The 24513-nt window shown below is 48.6% G+C and overlaps 1 protein-coding gene across 3 annotated transcripts in view; it reads right to left on the bottom strand.

The window, feature by feature from the left end:
- Positions 1 to 24513, bottom strand: part of LOC119433057 (lactadherin-like) — a 150478-nt gene that overhangs the window by 40342 nt on the left and 85623 nt on the right. For 2 of the 3 annotated variants that reach the window (XM_049658492.1, XM_037700203.2), the window contains one exon: positions 8810 to 8960. The exons of the other annotated variant lie outside the window; for it this stretch is intronic. The gene's annotated coding sequence lies outside the window, so the exon portion shown is untranslated. The remainder of the gene's footprint in view (positions 1 to 8809; positions 8961 to 24513) is intronic. 3 annotated transcript variants of the gene reach the window in all.

The raw sequence follows: 24513 nt of genomic DNA, 5'->3' as shown, positions 1-24513 counted from the left end.
CTGAATTGGAGACGTAACTGCCTCCGGCACGCAAGCGAATGCGCGCGAAGGAGATACAGCGGAGGTCCGGTCGTATACCGTATAAACTCGCTTTTTACGCATTCTCGGGTCAGGTAACCTTAAACGAGGCTTAGGAGTCTGCTTTCTTTCCCTCTCGAAATGATTCCCGTGTTCCCCGACTGTAGTCGTAAGAATTATACGGCACGCGTCGCAAGTTTGCGTTTACTCGTCTTAGAGTTTCGAAGCTCGGAGCAGATTAAACTTGCGAGAATACTATAGCTACAGATTCTGCATTGTCGAGTCTTGCGCCATCAAACTGTAATGGTGGAGAACTTAGTAAAAGCTGTTTCGCATGCTGAAAGAAGTTTAAAAGCCAGAGTATATAGGCCCGAGGTAGCGGGCAATAAGCTAGAATCCAATTTTACGAACTGCACCGCATCATTCACAGCAATCTGAATGTCGTAACATTGCCAAGCGTACATTGTCTTGCTTTTTGCCTGCCGGCGTCCCGTTTTTCACCTGATTATCACTGTTATCAAGTTATCTCTAGGCGCAAGTCGCGCCTATATATCATCATCATCCTTATCATCAGCCTATTTTTATGTCCGCTGCAGGACATGAATACTATATCCCAAATTTATTTAATGTTGCCGCTTATTCTGTAGCGAACTAATATTATCTCATTCGTATGCGTGCGCGAAGCGAACGGCGTTGTACTTTTAAGAAGGAACGCGAGCATGTGCGCTTACTCCAGAATTTACAGTGTTGTGTACGCTTAAATAGCGTTCGTACTTCAACCGTGCGTTAAGATTCGAAGACTGAGAACTTCGCTCTTGGTACGTCGGTGTGACGTCATGACTTTCAAAATGTTCTCGCCTATTTAGACCGTTTTGGAACACGAAAAGTTCTCGAAACTCGCTGGGGCGTGTCTTTAGTTCTGTTGCTTGCTAGCGCGGGCGAAGAGCAATGAGACCATGAGCGATGAGTTCCAAACAAAGACTAAACATTTTTTATTCTCTCACGAGGAGGCGCGTGCGCCGACAGACTTGCCTTTCAGGTGCTTAACGTGGTGTTCAAGAGTGGCGCTATAAACTAGCCATTTAAACGCGGGCCATTCATAGCGGCGCGCGGAGGGCGTTCACTACAGTTACTTTAAACTACAACGTATACTGGTTCCATGCGAATAAACTCTCTTCCCCATAGTGAAGTAGACACTCTAAAATTCTATGACGTCACGGCGAGGTGTTGCAGAAAATCGAGGGGGGGGGGGGAGGGGCGTCACCATGTGTACCTTTCTTTCGTTACCACGGATGGTATACTGGTCGTTCAGGGAGCGCCCAAGAACATCTAACTACTACAGCTTAGCATAACATTAATCCGTAGTAGGAGACGTTGCCGACAAGAACAAACACAAAAAGAACTGAAGTTACTGGACACACCTGGTGCTAGGACTGCGCACGAGTTTGACCAGCCTGCAAAAATATTGGTGAGTGAGTGCAAGTACCCACTTAGTCTGGCGACCTATGGTGCTAACTAACAACAGTTGCTCGTTCTTGTCTCCAGTGTCCTACGTTAACTGCTCTTATTATCACACGATGAGCCGTGATAGCAACAAAAGTAAAATATATTCCTCTGTGAAGACCCTTTAGGGACAACCCGACGGTGTGGAGCCACTCCGGTTCCAGCTTCAGGGTTCAGAATAGCGAAAGACGCAAGTGCTTTCACGCTCTCGTATATGCTCGCCGAGCTCTGAGGAAAGTGGGATAAGTGAGTTAATTGGGAATCGTGGTGGCTAGTGTTGGTAACAGCCGCGCGAATACGGTAGTTGTGCGACGTATGGCAAGGAGAACGGGCGGGTCACGGGAGTACGTTGCAGCCGGTATATATACGGAGAGCATCGCGGCAAGGGCAATCTTTACGGCTGGTAATAAATACGGGACGATCGCCTCGGCGCGCCACGAAAGGAGATCTGTGAAAACGGAAAGGCCCGCGAATTCCTCCTGACGCGGCATAGAAGACCCCTCCCTACCACGCCGTCTCTATATACGATCCCGAAATGTCGTCGTTTCGTACAGCGTCTGAAGAGGAAGCGAAGTTCGCGAACGGCCGCCGGCAGATGGCAGTCCTACGTAGGAGCCTATGGCGCCCATAGTAGCGCTGTCCGAGCGGCCCCGCTGGCTATCTCTTGACCCCTAAAAGCCACAAAGCTGGATGTGTGACGCCACCGCAAGACGAATTGTGCCGGGGCCGGCGGCAAGAAGTGAAGCCGTATTTTTTTCGCGCCCAAAGGCATTTGGCCTCGCCTCGGACAGAAAAGACGCTGGAGGACATTAACCCTCTGGATTTGGCCTGTGGTGGACTTGCCGCCGTATTGGTCAGAGTGCTAACTAACCAGCAAGCCGCGAAGCGTAATGACCAGCCGGCACAGCCGTTATCTCTCTGCTTGCGTGGAGCATACTGGTTGGCGTAAATCACTCCGAACGCTATTACTAAGTGCGTTGCCTCTGGCATCATCCTGGAACCAGATGCGCAAAGTGCATATGGTTTTTCTGGGATAGAGAACTCGCTTTTTTTCTAACTTTTTTCTTCTTTTTTTTCCACGCGAGCAAGTAGAGACAGTTTCCCCCGAATAAATTTCTCAGAGGCTGGAGTCGGGAAGATAACGTGGAGGCAGAGCTTAATTAGAAGACGTCGATTAGCTCAATAAGTATGCATTTCCCAGTACCCACTGCTCGTACGAATGTTTTATCTCGATGTTAAGTACTCAGTCTTCAGAGCTAGCTTACCGGAGTGTGCAACATTATAAAAAAAAAAAAAACGTTCAGTGCTGCTTACGAGTATGTGACTGGTTTGGCTTCGATGGTTCTCGATAGGCACACTTATGTTTGCAGACATGCAAGATGACCAAGGAAGTCGCTGTTGGCTGTCCTTAGTTTGCAGCTTTTGCCGTGGTGAATGCATTTGCCAGGACAGTGTCCGTACGGAGTTCATTAAATATGAACGTTACGACTCCGGCAGCGTCGACCTAACAAGATTAAACAAGCCGCTGCAGTTTCTTCTTGCGACAGCAGAGTCATTCACATGAGGGTCCAGCAACCAATTTAGTCGTTTATTAAAACTTCTACTTGCTCCTGAAAGTGCACCCGCTGGCTATCTAGAAACGAATCCCCGATGTTTCGGGTCAACGCATGGCTGTCAACTTCCAACCATTTCTGACTGCGTAAAATGGTACCAGGACAGGCTAGGCTTTCTCCTCGAATATTCTTTCTTTCTTTTTGCACATGCGCGACAATTGCTTTCCGGAAAACAAATCCACAAACGACCTACTGATATGCACGTGAAACGACGGCACGTCATTCGTCAGGAGCAACCACGCGGCAACCTAATTGCAATGGTCCGTCATGGGAATTCGCTTTTTCATTTCTGTTTCAACAGAGATAGTTTAAAACACACTTACTTGGATGTTATTCAGCCTCCCACCCCCGCGCATCGCACGGAGACCCTCGCGCCCCCTACCTAGCCGACCGAGTACCATCTCTCGAAGTCATCCATCTTTGAAAAGCGAGGAAACCCTCGGCGGGAGAGCTCGAATCCGGTCCCGTAGGGCGATCGGCCTCACCCCCCCCCCCCCCCCCCCCCGGCACCGATGGCTGATAGCAATTTGGGAAGAGAATGCAGAGGCGTGGGCCGGACGCCCCGCCAGCAAACGACTAGAAAGTGTACCGGACGAGCAGCGCGAGATGGCGGAAGGTGGGAAAAGTTTGTAGCTGATTTCTCTTCGCCGCTTTCGAAACCGCGAAACAGGGGCGGCTCCAACTACTCAGACTCTCACCTACGGCCACCACGCGTGGTGGGGGCGAAAGCCGCAGCGCCATCTTCCGGTGAAGAGAAAGAAGAAGTTGTAAAAAAGAAAAAGCCTGCGGCGTGTCCAGCCTTGTAAACATCGTTCCCAAGCGCATGCTCCGTGACCGGAACAACTCGCGCGTGTGTGTGCTCACGCCAAGACAAACAACGACCGCCCGCTCGCAAAAGTGGCCCCAATCCGCTCCCAACCTTGCCACTACCACCACCACCCCTCGATTAAACGAAACGAGCAGACGACGGGTAGGCGAAGAAGCAGCAGACGCTAGCGTCTGCTACCCCCCCCCCCCCCCCCCCCCCCCGCCATTTCCCTGCCGCTTCAGCGACGCCGCGATAGCGTAGTGGGCGCCATCTTGAAAGAAACCTCAGCCATTTGAGAAGCTTCTAAGAGACGTAGGCGACGATAGGATCTCGCGCCACTAACGAGGCTCCGCTTTTAGCAGGGGTCTTATTATCTCTCTGCCGCTAGCTCGCGCTTCGAGGCTCGCGCGAGTGAAGTGGACAGGTTTGGGCAGACGACGCGGCACGGTAGAAAAAAAAAAAAAAAAAAAAAAACGAGGGGTGGGGTGGCATGAAATCATCGATAGTTGCTCCGCCTGTAAAACACTGCCTACGCAAATAATCGCCCCGTCGTTCCGGGGAACCCACGAGTGCTTCTTTCGGCACTGCACTCCTCGCAGGTGTGTTTGTATGTATTCAGCGCGCCTAATAGGCGATCAAAAATGGCGGCGGACCAGGCGCCACGTTAGGGCTATTTGTTTTAGGAGGTGGCGCCGACAGCGTCGCGTCTGTTTCCGGCGCGGCAGACGTAGATTTCGGAATGAAAATTAGCGCGTAGCACGGAACGCAATTAAACGTGAAATGAGACCATTAGCGCGACGTGTTTGCGGATGTAATTAATGGTTCAGTACCTATTACTTCACGGAGCCTATAAGGATGCGGTCGAGCTAAATGGAAGCCACGTGAAATGCCTGAAGTGTGGGGAGAGCTGGCTTCATTGTGCTAATGTCGTCGAAATGCTTGCGCGTGGACGGCGCGTTCCCGTATATGAAGTTCCGGTCGTGTCAAATGCTCTTTTGAGCGATGTGTTACTTGAACGGCCCTAATGAGCTACAATTTGTCATCGTTGGGCTAATAGCAAGGAAGTACTCTAGGTCACCTGGAAGGGACCCTTAAAGGCGGTGAATGAGCGTAAAAGCGACAGACCGCTTCGATAGCCAAGTTTCTTCTTGGGAAATCTCTTTCACGGGCGCACATCTCCGCCTTTAATGGCTGAATGCTAGCAGCTCGCGAATGTTGCAACGACGTACGTGGTATTACAGTTCGCGGTGCCATTGAGCGTGATGTTGAAGAAAGTACATTCGGAAAGCCCCGTAGTTCAAAGTTTGGCAATTAATGGCGGCGTGGAATTCCGTAGGAAATTGTAATCGTCACTTTTTTTAACGAATCACACGCGATGGAGTGAGTCAGAGAATGAGCTGCTTCGTGTATCAGCTATCAAGTGATAGCATTGACACTCCAGACTGACTTCAGGCACTGTGTCTGTGGTGTAATCAGAATGATGCAAGCCACGGAAGTCACAGAAAGAGAAGGTCTGGACTCGCTTCAGTTATTTTTTTTACAGCATAAGCTGTTATGGGCTCATTCCAATAGCCGTTTCTGGTCGCGATGATGCCGCCGCCGCCCCGTAACCGCTATCACCGGAAATGCGAAAAAAAGTACCCGCTCTCCGCCGGGATCGAGCCCAGGCCCGCTGCGTGGGAGTCGGATACTTTACCACTGAGCTACGCAAGCGCTTGCTATCAGACAGCAGAAAAATTCCCTTTATAGGCGCCCTACAGGCAAGGTGCGCCCGGCAGACGACCCGAGCCTCCGCCAGTATGGTGGCGCCATCTAGTTAACGTGCCTGCAACCGCCGCGTGCGACGAGATGAGATTCAGACGCGATGCGATTCAGACGAGGCGCGCACTCAACGCTATTCCGATGTTAGATGTGCGCCACGTATTCTGGGTACCTCTTCGGTACACGTTATGGCGTCTCCTCGCAAGGCACGAACCGCTGCTGAAGAAGAGAATCGTAGAGCTACGTGCGTGGCTACAACCAGACATCATCGCGCTCAGCAGACTGCTGTGCAGAGAGCATTACAAGCCGCAGCTCGCCGTCGACGCGGGGCGGACAGTTCATATCGTTCTCGTCAAAATCGAGGCGAAGACCTTGTGCGTGGTGCCGAAATTGGAGCTACTCAGGCGCCGCTCAACCAGCTTACGCTGTGACTGTGCTGCGTGTGCCGCACAGGCCCGTGACTTTTTTCTTCTTCTATCTGAATGCAGATCTACTCATCTAGAACCTGACCAGCGACCGACCAACAGAACGATCGACCGACCCTGGCGAAACCACGGAGTGGTAGGCTAAGAAATGATAGCTTTAAAACTGTGGGACTGCTTCCCTGCCTTATACCTGGCTCCTTGCATGAAAAATAAGTGTTCACGCAAACTCTGGAACGTTCGTACCTTGCGAAAAAGCGAACCTCACAGCACGAACCTGCAGAGGAAGCAGCAATCCATTTCCTTTTCTAACGTGCTTCGGCTGCGACCACCGGTAGATATTGCATTAGTAGACTCCTTTCACTTTAAACGATACTTCGAAACTTTCGTTGCAAGCTACTCAAGAACCAGAAAGAACAACGCCGCCGGCATGCAACTTACTTGCACGTAGTTTGCCGGACTAGTAAACAAAAAATGTAAAAAGAACAATACCGCCCAAAACGTACGCAGAGGGCGCCACTTTGCGCAGGGAAGCACATAACGAAGCGACGCCGGCCTTCTGGCGGAGAATGATTGAACTAACAAGGACTTAGAAAGAAACAAGCGAAGGCTCCTCGACGGAACACGAAAACCGAATTACGCTGCCGCACCCGAGTCGGCTCGTGCATGCGTGTCGTGAGTTTATATAGATATATGTACGCTCAGACACCGGACTCGAGCTCCCGGACTATAACGCGGCAGAAGCTAGGTCTTTCGGATTCCCCGGCGCGGTGGTGCGTGGCTTGCGCCGCCGTGTGAATATTACATGAACTAAGCCGGGAGGAGAAAACCGGGATCCCGCGCGCTATCCCAAAGCGCGTGGCTCGAGCATGATTTTATGGCCTCAATTTCTCGCGCATGGCAAGGGGTTGGAGAATATTTCCCCTTAATTCGACAGACCTTGGAGTCTGAATTCGCCGCTAAAAGTCACGAAGCGGTGTATTGCGCAAACTGAAACAATGTTTTTTTAGCTTTTGATAGTTTAATTGTTTCGCGATCGGAGAAAAAAAAATGAGTGGATTCAAGTGCGTTTCAATTGTGAGTCGATTGGCCAGAATGCCGAAGGTGCTCCCGAAGCTAATGCCAAAGGTGTGCTAAATCGCGAAATAACTTACACAAATGTACATAGATGGTGTACTGAGCTTAATGACGACGGGAATTCATACTTAGATCGCCAGATTATGGGGATATGAATCCACCAAAATTTACTCTGCGAAGGCTTGAGGTAACTCTTTATAATTCGTTTTGAGAGAAACACCTGTGTGAATAATGGGTAAATAAGCTCTTTCAAGGTAACTTTTATAGAGGCGCATCAAAGGTCGCAGCCATGCTGTTTTTGACGTTTTAGTTCATTCGTGACACTTCGATCGCAGTAAAATTTACAGGGTCAATTTATACGAGACAGCGCCGCCGGGTATCGTGCAGGGAAGCTTACTTGCGAGTTTCTGCAAGTACTGCATTCCACAAACCATATCAGTATCCTCGTGTAACTACACTTCGATATTTTATATGCTAGGCTTATCCTTTTTTATGCAATCGCTTCGGTTCCATATGCGCAGCTCGTCGTAACCCCAACTCAAGAAAAATGTACGAATGATGAAGTCTCGCAAGCCGGTTTTCCAGTTGCCCCTGCACTATGCATGTGGTCAGGCTTCTACATACGGGAATCAGCGGTGTCCCTTTGACATGCAAGAATACAGGGGGATACAATGTTTATACCACCGTAAGTGCAATTTGATGTCATACTAAAAGTCATAAAATGGAAGGGAAAGGTTGTTGCCTATACAAAATGGGCCACCCTACTTAATTCTGTTTGAACAGCTGCCGTACAGCAGGAGTGCGCTTAAGATCTCTAGGTGAGTGTACTCTAGCAGACGACCGCGGTATACGAGCAGACGATACCAAATCATGCGTTTTGACATCTCGAGTTAAGCTGACTCATACCGCACACGCGAAGTCCTATCTCTTCGCGCGAATCTCCCGCTAATTCAAATGCAACGTCACGCGCGAAGGTCTCGAGAATCGGACCTTCGGACACGACGCGGAGGCGTCTTGACCGCCATAATAGCGCGACGGGCGAGCAACCGCATACATATCTGCAACTCGTATAACAGTCGGTACATAGAGTGTACAGACGACAAAGAAAGAACGACGACGCGGCGCCTCGAGAAATTCAATGAGCCCGCCCGTTTGCGTACTACCTCGAGGATTGCTGGGAAATAGGTCGGCCGGCCACTTTTGGAACAGCGAAGCGGCCGAGGACGATACGGTTTACGCGTTTCGTGGCGTCGGCGTGGGCGTCGGCGAACGTGTCCGATTCCGACCGTCGGCGCTTAGTGAGTGGTACGTGGGTGGTTCTCGACAACGCACGTGCGTGTATACCAATCGCACGAAAAAAGACGGGCCCAAAACCTAAGAGACGACTACTAAAACGAGCGACGAAGAGGGATGTATCTGCAATGTGAAGTTGTACCTTTCGGCATCGAAGCTCGCTTTCGACGGAGTCGTTCAAAGTTTTACAGCTTCAACGTGTGTTGAGTGCGTGTGCGCCTCGAATAAAGAAGTGGCTGGAACGACTCTCTATCCGTAAAATAATGGGTTCAGATTTGTTCGATAGGTGGCAGTGGAGGGTGCGTGTTACTTGCCTAACGAAGAGCGCGTGGGTGTCCAGGAAGCCCGTAGACGGACCGAAAGTGGTGGCGATAGCCGGCAGCGGAAGTGGGCAGGCGCCACGGTGACGTCACGGTGATACGACCGGCGCAGCAGCTGACGGTCGCCAGGGGTGCGCATCGAATCCTGCAGTCGTCGGATGCGAGAGTGAAACTTGAGCAAATATGAGGACCCGAAGGTACGAAAGTACGCCTTGAACTTTGCCACACCAAACAGAGCCATTGAAAGGCAGTGACACACGTGCTCATTCTATTACATTACACATTCTATTGGGATAAAATCTACTTAGATTTGATCATAACAGAATGCGTTGCTAGGACAGTCGGTTCGACTAGCCCAGTGAGATTTTATCATGCAGCAGCGAAAGGTATGGCCACCGATCAGAGGAGAAAAGAAAGGGGATGCAAACAGCAGTTAATACGAATGCTTAGTCGAGACTTCGACGCAGTGACGTCACGAGGACGAAAGTGATGTTTGTCGAGTTAGACTGATGATGATGATGATGCTATGATAATTATGAATTATACAGCCTCCGTAAAAGCAAAGAAGCGCGCTTTCTCTTCTATACGTACCGAGCCTGCTTCGTTTCAAATTGCGAAAACAGGAAGTGACGACAGTGCATGCAGTGATATGGGGCAACACCACCTAAATAGCACAGGCCTACGCACTCCGATCTACGAAGTCATGCGATCTGACCCAAAATTCCCATTGCCAAGGCTGGCATGACGAAAGGGGTGACGTCAAAATCACTGTTGCTTACGCGGGAGCATCCCCATTGGATGCTATGGCAGTCGGACCAGGTAGCGATGACGTCATGGATCGGAGTACGTAGGCCTTGTGCTATCTAGGATGTGTTGGATGAGGTAAGCTTAGAGAGAAAAGGGCGGACAAGTCACTCTTCACCACTATCATCCATTTTGTTCTTCTAAATAAGTTCCATGCGTGAGAGGTATACATGGAGGCGCCCGGATTAGGCATTGGTGCGGCCTTACTAAATCATTCGCCGCCACTCGACCTGATGCTCGTCACTGCGAACGGTTTCGATGGCTCGACTCCGAAAGGTGCCGGTACATCCTCTGGTTCGCTAATAATCGCGTGGCAACGGAACAACGCGAAGGAACGGAACTAAAGGAAGAAGACGCCACAAGCGGCTTCGAGCAACTGCAGCGACCGTGATTAATGGGCACAGACCGTAGCATGATGCGTTAAGACAGCAAGACCCGGGTATCACATACAGAGCCGCAGAGTGTCGAGAAGCAACAGCCGGATAACGCAAGGAGACGGTTCCGCTCGGGACACATGTAATAAGGAATCTTGCGCTGTCTTTATGCGCGTATCAAAGAAAGAAAGAAAGAAAGAAAGAAAGAAAGAAAGAAAGAAAGAAAGAAAGAAAGAAAGAAAGAAAGAAAGAAAGAAAGAAAGAAAGAAAGAAAGAAAGAAAGACGCAGATATCCCCACAATGAGCTTCAGAAGTCGGAGACGGTACAAGCGAATGTGCAGGCTTATAACACGCCACACACGAGACCACGCTAGTCACAGCCCCTGGACAAAGGAAGAGAAATGAGACGTCGTCCCGCTACTGACGTCAAAGACTCCGGGTCGTGGTCAACTGGAAAATCCGGTGAGCCACTCTTCTCCGGGAGGCGACGCGTTGGGATTGACCGCGGCATCGAAATTGGCCTCACCCGTCGCGACAATGGCGCAACAGGGCTGAGATGGTACAGCACGGCGAGGCGTCAGATCCGCGTGGTACGTGCCAACGTTCACGGTCGACGGTGCCGAGTGAGACGCGAGTTGAAGGTCGCGGAATGTTACTTCTGTATCACGCGGTGTCAAATGCCACTGATGGAAACGCGAGCGAAATAAGTAGGGTAAGAAAAGGTGCGAACGGATTGGGTGAAAAGTTTCCAAGTGCTTACTGCCTTGGTAAAAAGTGAAGAAGAAAGTAACGACGTTGTAAGACGCAGAAAAAGAGTTAATAGAGAGAGAGAGAGAAAAAAGAATGGAAGAAAAGGCAGGCTGGTCAGCCAGACGCAGGTCCCGTTTGCTACCCTACGGAGGGGGCAAGGCGGTTAATTAAGGGATGAAAGGAAAGTAAGAAGTTGTCTTATTTTAGTGCAAACCGGTTTTTGACAAATCATAATCAGTTTATTTAGTAATACTGCCCTAGCTCTGCTATAGGGCTATCGTCGATCGAGTAAGCTATCAGTAATCAAGATTGTTGGGGGCTTTTACTGCATTCACCTTTTAATGTATGCGGTTATCTCGTCGACATGCATGTCCGTGTCGTTGGGAATAAATTCTCACTTGTGAATTGAGCGCATTACCTGTCTTCGTCTTTGTCTTGGGTATAATTCTTCTACTTTTCTTTTTTTCGTGCTGTGATGCCGGGACTTGAAATTTTCGGCTTGTCTTGAATGGGGTTTCGCCCAAAACGCGGTCGTGGAGGCTCTAACTTTTCTTGGCATGCAAATCTTCGGCATAAAATCTCCGTCACAAGGCATATTTAACGTCGTTCCAACGAATGACACTTCTTGAAGTTAATGTAATTATCCCGAGCACTGTCACGTGGACAAAACTAATGTCACTTGAAAATGATGACAGTGAACGCAGACCTCATTCTTTCTCCAAATTCGGCAGCCATTCGCTGGTATACCGTTCGCATACGATGTTAACTACACTTTCTGGCGTAACTACTTGGGCTTCAATAAATAGTTAAAGTAACACAGCAAAGGCGGCTTCTTGCATTTTGTATTAGCGAAGAGTGAACAATCGTGACCGACGACAACTGATGACAAGCCGTATCGACAAGATGGCCAGACCCTCCTACAAAAAATCCAAACCAAAGTGCCAATCCAAAGAGCCAAACAACCAGACATACAAAGATTCAAGAGATCTATTTCAGGAACGCACTATTTATGAAGTTCTCCTTGCGAGAAGAAAGGTGAAAAACAAATAAGACGTTTTCGTTTACCCAGCAGGGCTCTTTAACGCCAACGGCAGACTGTTGCAAAGTTTAACTCCCGCAAATTGCATCCATATTTCATCGTGCGCATCACGAGTAAGCGGTAGGTTAAAGTTACCCCGCGTGGCACCGTCCGACTACAGGCGTAGGCGACAGGGGATGGGTTTTCCGGGTCGCCGATAAATAATCGATGCGGAATACAAGTGGGCCGACAGGATTTCCGAAGCCCAGACTCACAAGAACTGAGACCCTGAACCAGCCTGAGCGCTCCGCTATAGCAGTGGATGCGCTAGACGCTGTCGTCTGTCCTCGTTTGGACGACAGAAGACAGCCCCGCGTTCAGCTTGGCTTCGGGGAACGTGATCGACCTACCTGAACATGCTGAGGGTTCCGCATCGGTCTCTATTTTTCGGCACTAATAGGGGGGTAAATGGAAAGTGTAAAGTCAACTGCGGGAGGTCAAATTATAAAAGAAAAAAGCGAACTGCGTTCGCTCCCTAAAGGTTAGCAGGTACGGCCAGTGTCCTCCACAGATTAGAATAACAGCCGGGTGAGATGTGTTTCTAATCCAACAGGGGGCAACAAGCAACACAACTTGTCTCAGTGCGGTGCTCTGGTTCGGTTCGGTTTGGTTTGGTTTGGTCTGGTCTGTTCTGGTCTAGTTTGCTGTGCGTGTTGTTCTGTGCTGTGTTGTGCTTTGGCTTAGTTTGGCCTCGTTTGCTGAGTCATGTGGTGATCTGTGCTGTACTTTGTTGACGCTTTGGTTTTCTTTAATAATGTCTCGCTTGCTGTGTGGTGTTCTGTACTGTGCTTTACTTGGGTTTCGTTTTGTCTGGTTTGCTGTGTGGTATAGTGTTCTGTATTTTGCTCTACTGTGTTATGCTGTGCTATACTGCACTGTGCTGTGATGCGCTGTGCTGTGATGTGCTTTGGTGTGCTTTGATGTGCTTTGATGTGAGTTGATGTGCTGTGCTGTGACGTGCTGTGTTGTGACGTGCTGTGTTGTGACGTGCTGTGTTGTGACGTGCTGTGTTGTGACGTGCTGTGTTGTGACGTGCTGTGTTGTGACATGCTGTGTTGTGACGTGCTGTGTTGTGATGCCTTGTGCCTTGGTATGGGTCGATGCAGTGCGGTTTCTGTGCGAGTGTGCGTGCGTGCGCGTAGGTGCGTGTGCCGAGTATAACTTTTGCGGGCATCCCGACATCTTCGGTCGACAACCAGTAGGAGACTCTTTCGTGCACGTCATCAAACATGCGGTGAATGCGTAAAAACGTGTTGGCTGCACGTTCCCTATAGCTAAACGAGGTGTCGACGGCAACTGCCCCCTTTATCACCGTTCGCGCGTCGCGGCTCCCGTACGTTCGCGATTCGCGCTTGAAGCGCAGAAAGATCAAAGCTCAAAAAAAAAAAAAAAGATTGCAGGAAGAGTTAAGCCGTCTTCGCATGGCACCGTGTCTCGGAAGGAAATCCCTTGATCTCCGAAGCAAGGAAGGTTTGTAAAATGTTTAGTGAACGGGCGCGAAAAAATAAATCAAAAGCAAAAGGTCTGAAGCCCGATAATGCGCAAAAGTCACCGTTGATGATAAAGCGTTAAAACGATCCGGCCGAGTTCGCGCACACATCTTTTTCGCGTTCTACGCGATGATATATACGCAAAACGTTGAACGCTCGATAGAGCGCGCAATCTAGCGTGCCATTAGGTATTTCTCTCTCTCTCTCTCTCTCTCCTCGCATTCCTCTCTTTTAAAAAATTCCTATTTCAAGAGTGGGGCTCGACAATCTGTCGCGAAGACTGTGCACACTTTTCAGGGCTCGGGAAAAAAAGAAAACGCAAGACGACACAGAATATGAAGAGCACGAAGAATATGGAGCGTGACTGATGACTCTTGAAGGCGACAGAGCAGAGGACATGCATATACACCGAAGCGCATGGCTTGAGCAAGATGACGTCATTGTCACAAGGTTACAGATCGAGGACGTAAGACAGCCGTCAAAGAACGGTCTAAACAATCTTCAACCATTGTATACAGCACAGCTCGCACAAGCGTACAACGCACAAAACGCACGTGCACACCTGATAGCCGTTGATATGGCGGCAGGCATTCGCCCATGGCAATCATGATCAGGGGCCGCGAAGGTCGTTTACCACGAGTGAGTTGTTTATAACGGCAAACCTCGCCGCTGATGTAACAGTTTCTAAAGCGCTGGGCACCTTATGCCAAGGGAGGGCAGTTTTCAACGCAACAGTGCTTTCAGGCGCGTTAGTTGAACGGAACGCACTTTTAGAGCGCAGCTCTTAGGGGCCCGTTCCTTCGTTGAGCGTCGGCGTCCCTCGGCGTAACCGAGCGAACGAGCACAGCGAAGGATGAAAGAGCGAACGCGGAGCGCAGCCGAGGATGAAAGACGGCGATAGCGATCAAACCGGTATGAGGAACGCGGAGGAAGCAACTTCTTTCACTGAGCAATTAGGTAGCTTACAAAGTGTACAAAGAAGGCCAGAAAGAAAGATAAGTTCGACGGGGGCGAAATGTAAAAAAAAAAAGAAAAAAAAATCAGCCCATGTACCGTGCACATGGCGCACGTTAAAAAACCCCGGTTGGTCTAAATCAAACCCAAGTCCCCCACTCCGGCGTGCCTCATAATCAGATCGTGGTTTCGGCACGTAAAACCTCAGCTATTAATTTAATTTATGATAACGAAAGATAGGACAGAGCGCTGAATGAACCTGCATGAACTTGTTCAGTATGAACCAACTAGTGCGGAACGGAATACTTTGGCACTTTTTCATCCTTTCGTTTTATTGCTAAACGTACTAGGAGTAGTGCGAATGTTACGTACACCGCTGAAGAAGCATGCTCACAATCAACGGTAAATGGCGAAGTGAGGATAATCAAGTACTTTCTATATGACAGGAGAGCTGACGCATTCAGTTCGTTTGGCACGTCGCCTAATGAGGATTGCGTTACCGTGAGACACATCGGCAGGTACGCCTGGTAATGCGGATTGCGATACCGTAACACACATGGGCTATTATGGATTGCGCTCTAAGGATCGATTGTGCGTAGGGTACATCGCTAGGCACATCGATAGGCACATCTGTAGGAACATCGGGTAATGTGGATTGCGCTGTTGGCGCATGGACCGTCAATACAATACTTAACACCTCGTGAGTACTGCGCCGAGTGCGCCAATATAACCATCTTTCCCGAGAAATACTTGGTGTGTGCTTCAGGTAAGGAGGTGTTGGAGCCTATGCAGACTTTTTACGCTGCTTTCGGGATAAGCCCACCTTATAATGTATCGATGCCTATGGTGATCTGCACAAAGCTAACGAATTAAAAGAGGTGTATAATGGTACATAACGAGCATTGTCAGCTGTTCACTGCACGACGAGATCGCAGAACAAAAGGACGCCTGCATTCTGAACATGGTCAATGAACACGTTGAAACCGTGCAACGAATTCAAGAAAGACTACTTCTGGATATGTTAACGTCGACGTTCAGTCGTTCTTCTGCGAGGGGAATTAGTCACAGTGCAAGAACTTAAATAGAACTGCGAACTAACGCCAACATTGCAAAAAAAAATGAGAAAAGCAAAAAAGAAAAAAAAAGGACTGATGTATAATCGCAGGAAAATGACAACCTACGTAATAGTGACTGGAAAAAGAGAGAGAGAAAGGCGTTTATTAAATCATAAAAATAGAAAATTGTACATGTATGAAAAAAAGAGAGAGAAACGAAAACGTCGCAGCATAACCGGCCCCTTTAGCAACGCAACCTAGAAGCTTCGAGAGAGATGATGATGAAGACGGTGCTAGCTGCGGTGGCTGATCTAAACACCTATATGCACATATATGCATCGCCATAGAGAAATTCCTTCGCGAATCGCATCAATATTATTGCTAATCCCAACGGAAATTTGTTTCTTCGCTCGTACTTTCCTTACGGATATTTGATTATTCCTGTTCATTCAGAATGACTTTCATATGACTATCCAAGGTCATCTCTTTGCTCTACTTGCCTTTCAATTGTGTGCGTGCGCCTGTGTGGGTTTTAATTCTTTCAATCTTGCAAGGCTGAGTGCTACTGCTTACACATTCCTTCATTTCACATACGCGATCGGCTTTGTTTGTGCTTTCATTTAAATTTTTTTTCGCTACTGTCATTTGATTCTCGGCCTATCCGTCACAGGCGGTTAATGATATTTTTTGGTGACACTATCATCATCATCAGCAACAACACCAAACAAAAACAACAACAGTAATAAGGCGAAGAAGAAGACAGTGCAGCGAATAGACTATACCCATGTGCCAAAGACTTTAAGGTCATCATCAGCATCATGTCTTATGTAATATGGACACAGCCGCAACAGCAACAACTTGTCTGCAGAACTTAGAGGCGATAAGTTTCGCCAGAGTGGAGGACTGGAGGAATCGAAATGACGCCACAAGCGAAACTCCAATTGTCGCATGCCACACACAGCGCGCACTTTTTTAAAGAGAGCAGAAGTAAGCACCCGAAAGAAAGAAATATGGGTCGTCCCACCTTCCGTCGCAAAAAGCGTAAAAAAGCTGATAGACTAGAATAGAGAGAGAGAGAGAGAAAAAAAAAAGACAATGAAATGGTAGTCATTGCGGAGAAAAAAAAAGGGAGGGGGGGGGGGTTGTATAGAAAGAATCTAATGGGGAGCACCGCTTCGGCGTTCCCGTATTAGCCCATACACGGACGGCTAGCGTAGCGAACAGCGAACCAATTCAGATAAGAGCTTTCGCTCCTCAATACACGAGTGAGATGCCACGCCTGTCTAGATCGCACCCCCCTTTTCCCCACTTTTACCCCACCCCAGTTCTCCCAGTGCCTTTCGAACCTTGTGTTCGTACTCAAAATTTTTATTGTAAAAATTTTAACGCCCTCACATTAATTTTTTTCTTCATCTTACAAGTTTTTCGTACGTTCCGGGCTTTCGACGCACCGTTCCCGCCTCCACGTGAACTGCCTACTGCGAAGCTTTCCGGCCAACGTAACTTTTATCTTGTCACGTTGTCATTAAAAGAGTGAGGGGAACCTCGAGCAGAAAAAAAAATGTAAAGAAAATGAAAAGAGTGAAGACATCGGACGACCCATCGAGCTAATTTTCGTTGAGGTGTGTTGAGAGAACGCTATAGAAGTGTTAAATATAAAGAGTGTGTTAAAAGAGGAGAAGGAGGGAATTTTGTGCAGCTGGGTGAAACAGAGAGGGCGCAAGGAAAAAAAAAAACGATGATGTTTGTGGTGGTGGAGGTTATAGACTCTCAACTCTAGCTCTCACCCTCCTTCACGCCAAAGCCGCCGAGAAAGGGCTCCAGGTGGCGCTGCTAGCAGTCGCACCCCCCTCTCCTGCTCTAAGCCCGTCTCGCCTGTTTCATATTTGAGAGAGCGGCGGGAGAAAGAAAGAAAGAAAGAAAGAAAGAAAGAAAGAAAGAAAGAAAGAAAGAAAGAAAGAAAGAAAGAAAGAAAGAAAGAAAGAAAGAAAGAAAGAAAGAAAGAAAGAAAGAAAGAAAGAAAGAGGGCCGCCATAAATCATGATTAAATCGCTCCGCGACTTTCGGCCTCAGCCTCGTAGAGGAAGCAGAGGATGAGAACGAGGTCGAGCATGCGAACGAGTGTATAGACACCAAAGAGAGAGAGAGAGAGAGGATGGAGTGGGAGACTAATGCGAAACAGTTTGAAACGATGATAGGAAGATGTGCAGAACCAGGTTATGGCTGTCGGTGGAAGTCGGGCAAATTTCCGGCATGCTGCGAGCTTCTTTCTTTCTTTATTTTTTCTCGTAAGTTTAACCGTTCTGGTTGTCCCTAAGACTCCGCATTTATATTACACGCGCTTTGGCGCTATCGCCTCTTGACATGGCCGCTGACAGTTTCCTTCCAAGCGCTAAAAGAAAAAAAAATGAAGAAAGAAGAAAAAGGAAGAACAAATCATGCCGCATCATTAAAAAAAAGAAGAAAAATGTGAACGGACGATTCATCCCGTTTTGGGATCCCGGAGAGCCGGGGGCGAGCCGAGCTGATTTTGCGTGTCTGACAGTGTTACTCTTCGTTTGTTTCGATTGCGTTCCTTTTCGCCCAGCGTAGGAAGCAGGAATAAATACACCGCATGATCTTTTTTCTTTTTTTTTTAAACGCTTATGTCTCCTGCGGTGAAGAGCCCAAGGTCGTCGTCGCTGGGTACAAGGTGGAACGCAGATTCCTGCCGCGAAAGCCACGCGTTTTAAATTATGACGCAGCGGGGTATAACCGACACACCGCGAACCGTATTTTTCTGCCGACACGCTCGAGGATTACACGCGGTTCCTGGAATGAAGTGTATGCCGCGTAGAGAGAGTCTAACGGCTAACTCCATAGCGACTGCACTCCCGTACGCCTGCGCTTCTAGAAAACTATGGTTCTCCGCTTTTCCGAGACAAGAGCCGTACATTGATACAAAGTTTATAGTTGATCGCCAATGTTCCCCCGACCCTCCATCGGCCGTGGCTCGGCTGATAATTGAACAAAGCAAAAAGTCGAGAGAACTGTGAACCGTCTTGTTTATTCTGTCCTGTAATTTTACGTAGAAGTGAGCGAGAGAAGAGGCAGGGGGGGGGGGGAGGCTTTAGTTGAAACAGACGGTGAGGGTTGGATACTCGTCGCGAACGAGAACACTTATGATACCTCGAAGCTATCCCATATGATACAGACGTGAGTACACGTGATGAGAAGTATGTACGCCTGGAGCCATGCACGCGAACACAGGATAGATAGGATATACCTACATACCAATAGAGAAGGACCCGCAATGTTTACAACAGAAGATCTTACGCTAGACTTGTTGGTAGGAAATAATTCCAACCAATCCCGATGCTCGTCATGCAATTAGCCAAAGCAGTGGCAAATACGGTTCTCGGTCAGTGGCAAAAGGTTCTTACGATTGAGAAACTTCGTGAAATCGCCGCCAGCTTATTAGGTAAGGCAAGTTTTCTCAACATGAACATTTGTGCACTGTGCCAAAAAACGCAACACAGAGGGAAAAAAAAAACGAATAGCACGTGGTTGGACAGCTAGCAAGTGACATCTTTATTCTTCAGCTAATGTTTATCTATCGAAAATTAATTTCCCATCCTATGTTTCCGGTTTAGAATAAGAGTGGCACACAGCTCGTTTGTTAGTCATGCGCCACTTGTTTTTTTCCCGAGTGTTGAACCTTTTCTCGGTCTGGGCTGATAGACACGACAGTCACGACACAAGCCGCTCTCAATGTCCCCCGGTGCTGAATCGACATGCACAAGAAATACGACAGGACGTGCACATCCCGACGACAAGATAGTGGACGTCCTGTCGTCTTTCTTGTGCGCGTCGATCCAGCACCTATAGGTGGCCTCAATTTCTGCAACGAACCAAGCCCAAAAATCTGTACCCTCGTGCTGACGTTCTCATCAAGCTCCGAGGAGCCCGAGAACACGTACCAGATGCAGTTCTTCGCTTGTTTTCTGGCTCTCTTTTCTGGCAGTTCGATCAGCAGGGCCTACGTTGACCTAACGTTGACCTATATTGGCTTTATGTCGGGCAACGTTGGCGCCATGTCGAGCTAGTAGTGTGCTACCGGTATTGTGTTTCGCGCTACCTCGTTTGCTTTCCGACGTGCTGCCAGTTGTTGCTGCACACCTCCCAAGTTTAGATTGTTCGTGTTTCTTTTGACAACCACGCCACTGTGTATTCATCATCTGTATATTCGTCATCTGCATAAATTTTCCACGCTCGTCTAGTAAGTTTATTCACCATCTCACCATCGGTTGCATTCTCTCGGCTCATCTATGCAACTGTGGCTGTTACCTGGTCTTCTTAAAAGCGAAAAAAACAGTGCTGCGTCGCTTACGCCTGGACGTTGCATTCATCAATGCGCCTTCATTTTTGGCTGGGATGGCCGATAGCGCCGAGTGCAACGTCTGCGGTGTCGAGGAGACTATGGAACACAAGGATAGAGCCTTCAGTTTCGGCAAGCTCTTTAAAGATATAAAACTGAAGGGTTCACTATAAGATGTCAGAGCGGCAATGCGTGTGATTATGTAACTGTTACAAAAATAAATGGTGCACAACTCAACAACGCGATTCTTTCTTTTTTTCAGCAGGTCTGCCCTCTTCTATCACTACAGTTGGTTTCCAAGCTTTTCCTTGGGCATTTGCCAATTTCCTTCGAGATATTTTCGATTATGTTAAGTGCGTTACTTCAAATTACATAAATGATCTGCAAAAGCCAATGATATTTGTTAAAAGAGCGTCATTGAAGATCAAAGTAAACTATATTGTAACGTTTCACATTTCAGTCTCTTCCTGGTTATAGGTTAACTGACGAGACAAGGCTTTTCTCGCGAAAATAGTTGCTGAATGCTGTTTAGTATCACTGCGCTCGTAATCAGTCATTAAAGACGACGCAACACCACAACATGCGTTAGATACCTTTGGGGAACTTCATTAAGACCTACAATCACAAGATAAGCGACATCGAGTATCATAACAAAAGTATCTATAGAATAATTAGAGATACGCCACGTTACCACATGAAGCGCATGGCAGTTGATTGCAAAGAAAGCTCATTATAATTGAGGGTGGCAAAATTCGCGGTCAAACAAGTCAGGAAAATAATAGTCATGAGGGGGGGGGGGAAGTAATCATAAATAACAACGGCATTTCATGAGAAATTTAAGAGAACTGTCATAAAGGCTTCTTTTGTTTTTAACTTTATTTTTCGGTCATCCACGCCGCTGCGTGGAATCACGGCGACATAAAAACCATTTAGCCTGAGTCACTCTCGCTAACTGGCGCGGAGATTTACGATCTCTGCGACCAAAGGCATCCACGGGACCTTCACTGCATGCACGTACAAACCGTACGTCACTCAGGGGCGTGGCGGAGAAAATCAGCAGCGAATTCGCGACGGTTGCTCCAATTGGAAAGGCCAGCAGTATACCAGCAGCGGCGACGTATCGCAGGCCATTCAGCTGAGCCACGCAAAAGCTCGCGAAAAAAGGTCAAACTAAAAACAGAAGCAACAGAAAAAACGCGGAACCAGATAATATAGTTTCCGCTGTTTAGTCATGCCATTTAGATAAGACGTCAACTGCACGTCTTCCGCTCGGACTTAGTCGATAGATTTTTTTTTCACTCTAAGATTTGCGTTGAGGCGATGTCTTCGTAAAGTACGAGTCGCCGTAGTGAACAAGATAAGAACCATTCGTCGCGTAGGAGTTGCTCAGCAGACAAGCTGTTCCACTTAGGGAACATCTACGCTCAGCGTGCGTTACCGGCCCGTCTTCTAAACTGGGTCAAAGTTATTTACGACACAATCAATTCGGCTGGCGTCCAAGACGTTGATCAGCAGCGGCGCGGAAGCACAGCGGGCGAACGTTGGCCTTCTATGCGCATGCGTCAAACGCATATATATGGTTAGATCAGGAGGCACTTCAATAGGTGAAAACAATACAAAGAAACCCACGACACCGTGGTTCCCAAAAAACAACAACAGTTGTGGCGTGCAAGATTGCGACATAAGGCATGTACGGAACATATGGAAAGCGCACGATGCCAATTGTAAGTTCATAAAACAAGCGACTCGAGTGTGTTGTTGCGCGTGGGCGCGGTCTCGACAATCTCCCGAGGTCACGGCTGCTCAGGTTCAGGCTGCGCTAATGCTTGCCGCACGCTATCGCACGTACTGCGTACTTTGTCCTACTTTATTTCTTATTTCGGTTCCTCCCTGCTGTCTTCCAGCAACTCGAAAACCATTTTTCGTCGGCTGTGTGGGTGTGTCCATTCGGTGAGATACAGGGTATGGTTCCAGCTGCCAACTTCCTCTCCTGACGCGCTTAAGCAAAGTGAAATCGGCCACTGTATAGCACAAAACGGCAGCGTATATAAAAGGTTCCCGTAGTGCGGGCGGGTAAGGCGGTAAGATTTACAGCATGTGGCCCCACCAGGACGCAGTGCCTCTCACACAATATAGGATAGTGGAGTTCTGTGTCCCCGACGGCAACTTTCCGAGAAGATCGCAGTGTTATGTTAAACTGAATGTCCGGGAAGCGGCCACGGGAGATTATACTTGGCCAGCGAGCGGCAGGTAGAACGGGTGCGTTTGCGCGAATATTTAAAGTCCCGAAGGATGTTGCTTGTATGCCACATTTGTGCATATGCGTGCTATAGAATCATGCACACCTGATTATTTGCATCAGAAAAAAAGATATTGTTCTTGCGACTAGATGATGTCTTGTTTTCATGGGTCCGATGCGCCGTGTACGTTATGCCGCCCACTTGCAAAATTAAATGTAAAGTCCAAATCCAGCGTGCAGAGGCGTAGCCAGGAGAGCTGGCCTTCAATTAATGGCCACTTACAAATCTTTTCTTCAATGGCAGCTAATTTCTTTCGCACTCATACCGGCATCAACACGACTGCGTAACGGCGAGCCACCAGTTCTGTACATTGCTATGTCGTGTCTTTAAATATTCACCGATTCACTGCGACGACGTCGGAAGTCTCCGTGGAGTTCAACAGCACAGCCTCCCTGTCTTTCCGTCTATTCCTCCTTCATTCCTTCCTTCAATTCGGCGATCGTTGCGCCAAGTGGCCACCCTACATGTTTCCTTCCACACCTTCTTCTTTAAAGCGAATGGTTTTCGTTTGGCTCTTTCACCCGTTTACGTGGCCGGTGGTTGTCGGACTTTCACCGCCGATAAAAGGCGCCAATGCAAAGGGCGCGTGTTGTTGCATGACCGAGTTGAAAGGTGAGTACACGTCGCCGAACGCCAACTATTAGAGCTCTTTGAGACGCACGTGCTGCCTCACGAGAGACTTGGGGCGTCTGAAGGTTAAAGGCTGTGGTGGAGCGCCTCGGGAAGGACAGCTCTCCTCTCCTCCCTTCGCCCTCTTTCCCATTTCGTGGCTGCGTGAGAGTCGCCTTTCGCGCCACTAGAGAAAAAAGAACATACTTATACAGTCCGAACCAGGATATATCGAATCTGAAGGGGATCACAAAAAGTTCGATGTATAGGTAATTCGATATATAAGATAAAAATGTCATCCGAAATTTTCAAGGGGATTTTACTGCTGTTCGCTATGCACAGTAATTCGTTATATGCAGGTTCAATATATCCGGGTTCGACTGTATGTACTATATGTATGTATGTGTATATGCGTACGTATATATGTATGTACTACCGCTACAGATGTGCTGGTTGACGGTTATGTTTTTTGCGCGATTACGCAGCGAAACAACGCGCGTTACCCAAACATCCTCACCGCAACAAACACATGTCTTCGAGCGCATCGTTCTTTAATGAAACGAACAGCTTTATAGAAGTGTTCGGTTATTCTCCTATATTGACAATCATCGTCGATGGTATCTGCACAATGATTTCTTCCCATCTTTTTTATTTTCTTGTCAAGATATTGTGACAAGGAACTCTCATGAGTACGCGTTACGTCGATACCATTAGTCCAGAAGGTGCGGCCATCCGACGACATCAACACCATTAACACTTCTTAACTACCTCCGGGACTATAATTATAGAAGGACCGAACTCCGGGAACACTTCTGTTGCTCCTTCCACAGCGAGCACCGCGGAATTTTCTCTCGCTACCTTGTTGCCTGTCAGCTCATTGGAACGGAGGAGAGCTTGCCAATTACGCCGATACGTACTTTAAGCATTGCTGGATTGCGGCAAAATCGACGCCAGAAAACAACAGCGTTGTGGGCGGCCTTCACACGTCCTCTGCCCAGGTCACCAGCCTGGACAAAGCAGCCTCCCACTGCTGCGGACTGGTTAGGTCATCATCACCGCAACAAACACATTGCTTCGAGCGCAATCGTTTATAGGCGGTAGTTGATATCGTGGTAAACGATCGCGCGTACAACGAATCATCGATTGGGCGAGAGGGAACTCGGAACGGATACCGGAGGCCGGGGATGCCACCCGTCCAACCGCGTAGTTGTAGACTGCAGGCTTGGAATCACTGAAAATGTATTCCGCGGAGGTTTGCGTGATGGCAAGGGCAATAGCTGCCTCTTCGGCCTCGACCGAGGTCGAAGTGTATACTGAGGCAGTAAGAGTGGGTCGAAAAGAGTTGTCAGTGACTGCAAGGGCATGGGCTGGGTAGTGGCGGTACGGGGCGGCATCCACGTAAGCCACGGCGGGTTGCCGTTCGTACTGACGCCAGAGCGCGGAGGCTCGCGCTGCTCTACGGGACGGGTGGTGTTCAGGGTGCATATTCTTAGGGAGGGGATTAACGGTTAGCAGGGAGTAGACGTGGGAAGGGATGGGCAGTGAGGTGGGAAGAGGGGTAAGAGGGGAGAGTTTAAGGGTAGAGAGAAGTGCGCGACCAGGCCGAGTGCGGGAGAGACGGAGGAGCTGGGCCGTGCGATGGGCCTCCGTCAGCTCTGTAAGGGAGTTGTGGACGCCCATCGACAGTAACCGAGCCGTTGAAGTAGATGTGGGAAGAGACAGGGCCGACTTATATGCCTGACGAATGAGGCTGTTGACTTTGTCTTCCTCGGTGCGTGAAAGGAAAATATACGGAAGAGAATAGATGAAGCGGCTGAGAACGAAGGCCTGGACTAGGCGGCGGAGGTCGTTTTCGCGCATGCCGTGGTGACGGTTGGCAATGCGGCGTATTAGGCGGATGGTCTGGTGTACAGTGTTTGTGAGTCGA

The sequence above is a fragment of the Dermacentor silvarum genome, chromosome 11, assembly GCF_013339745.2.
Source record: "Dermacentor silvarum isolate Dsil-2018 chromosome 11, BIME_Dsil_1.4, whole genome shotgun sequence".
In the NCBI taxonomy this organism is placed as follows: domain Eukaryota; kingdom Metazoa; phylum Arthropoda; class Arachnida; order Ixodida; family Ixodidae; genus Dermacentor; species Dermacentor silvarum.
The sequence above is the reverse complement of the archived record's forward strand: the minus strand, read 5'-3'. Positions and strand labels throughout refer to the sequence as shown.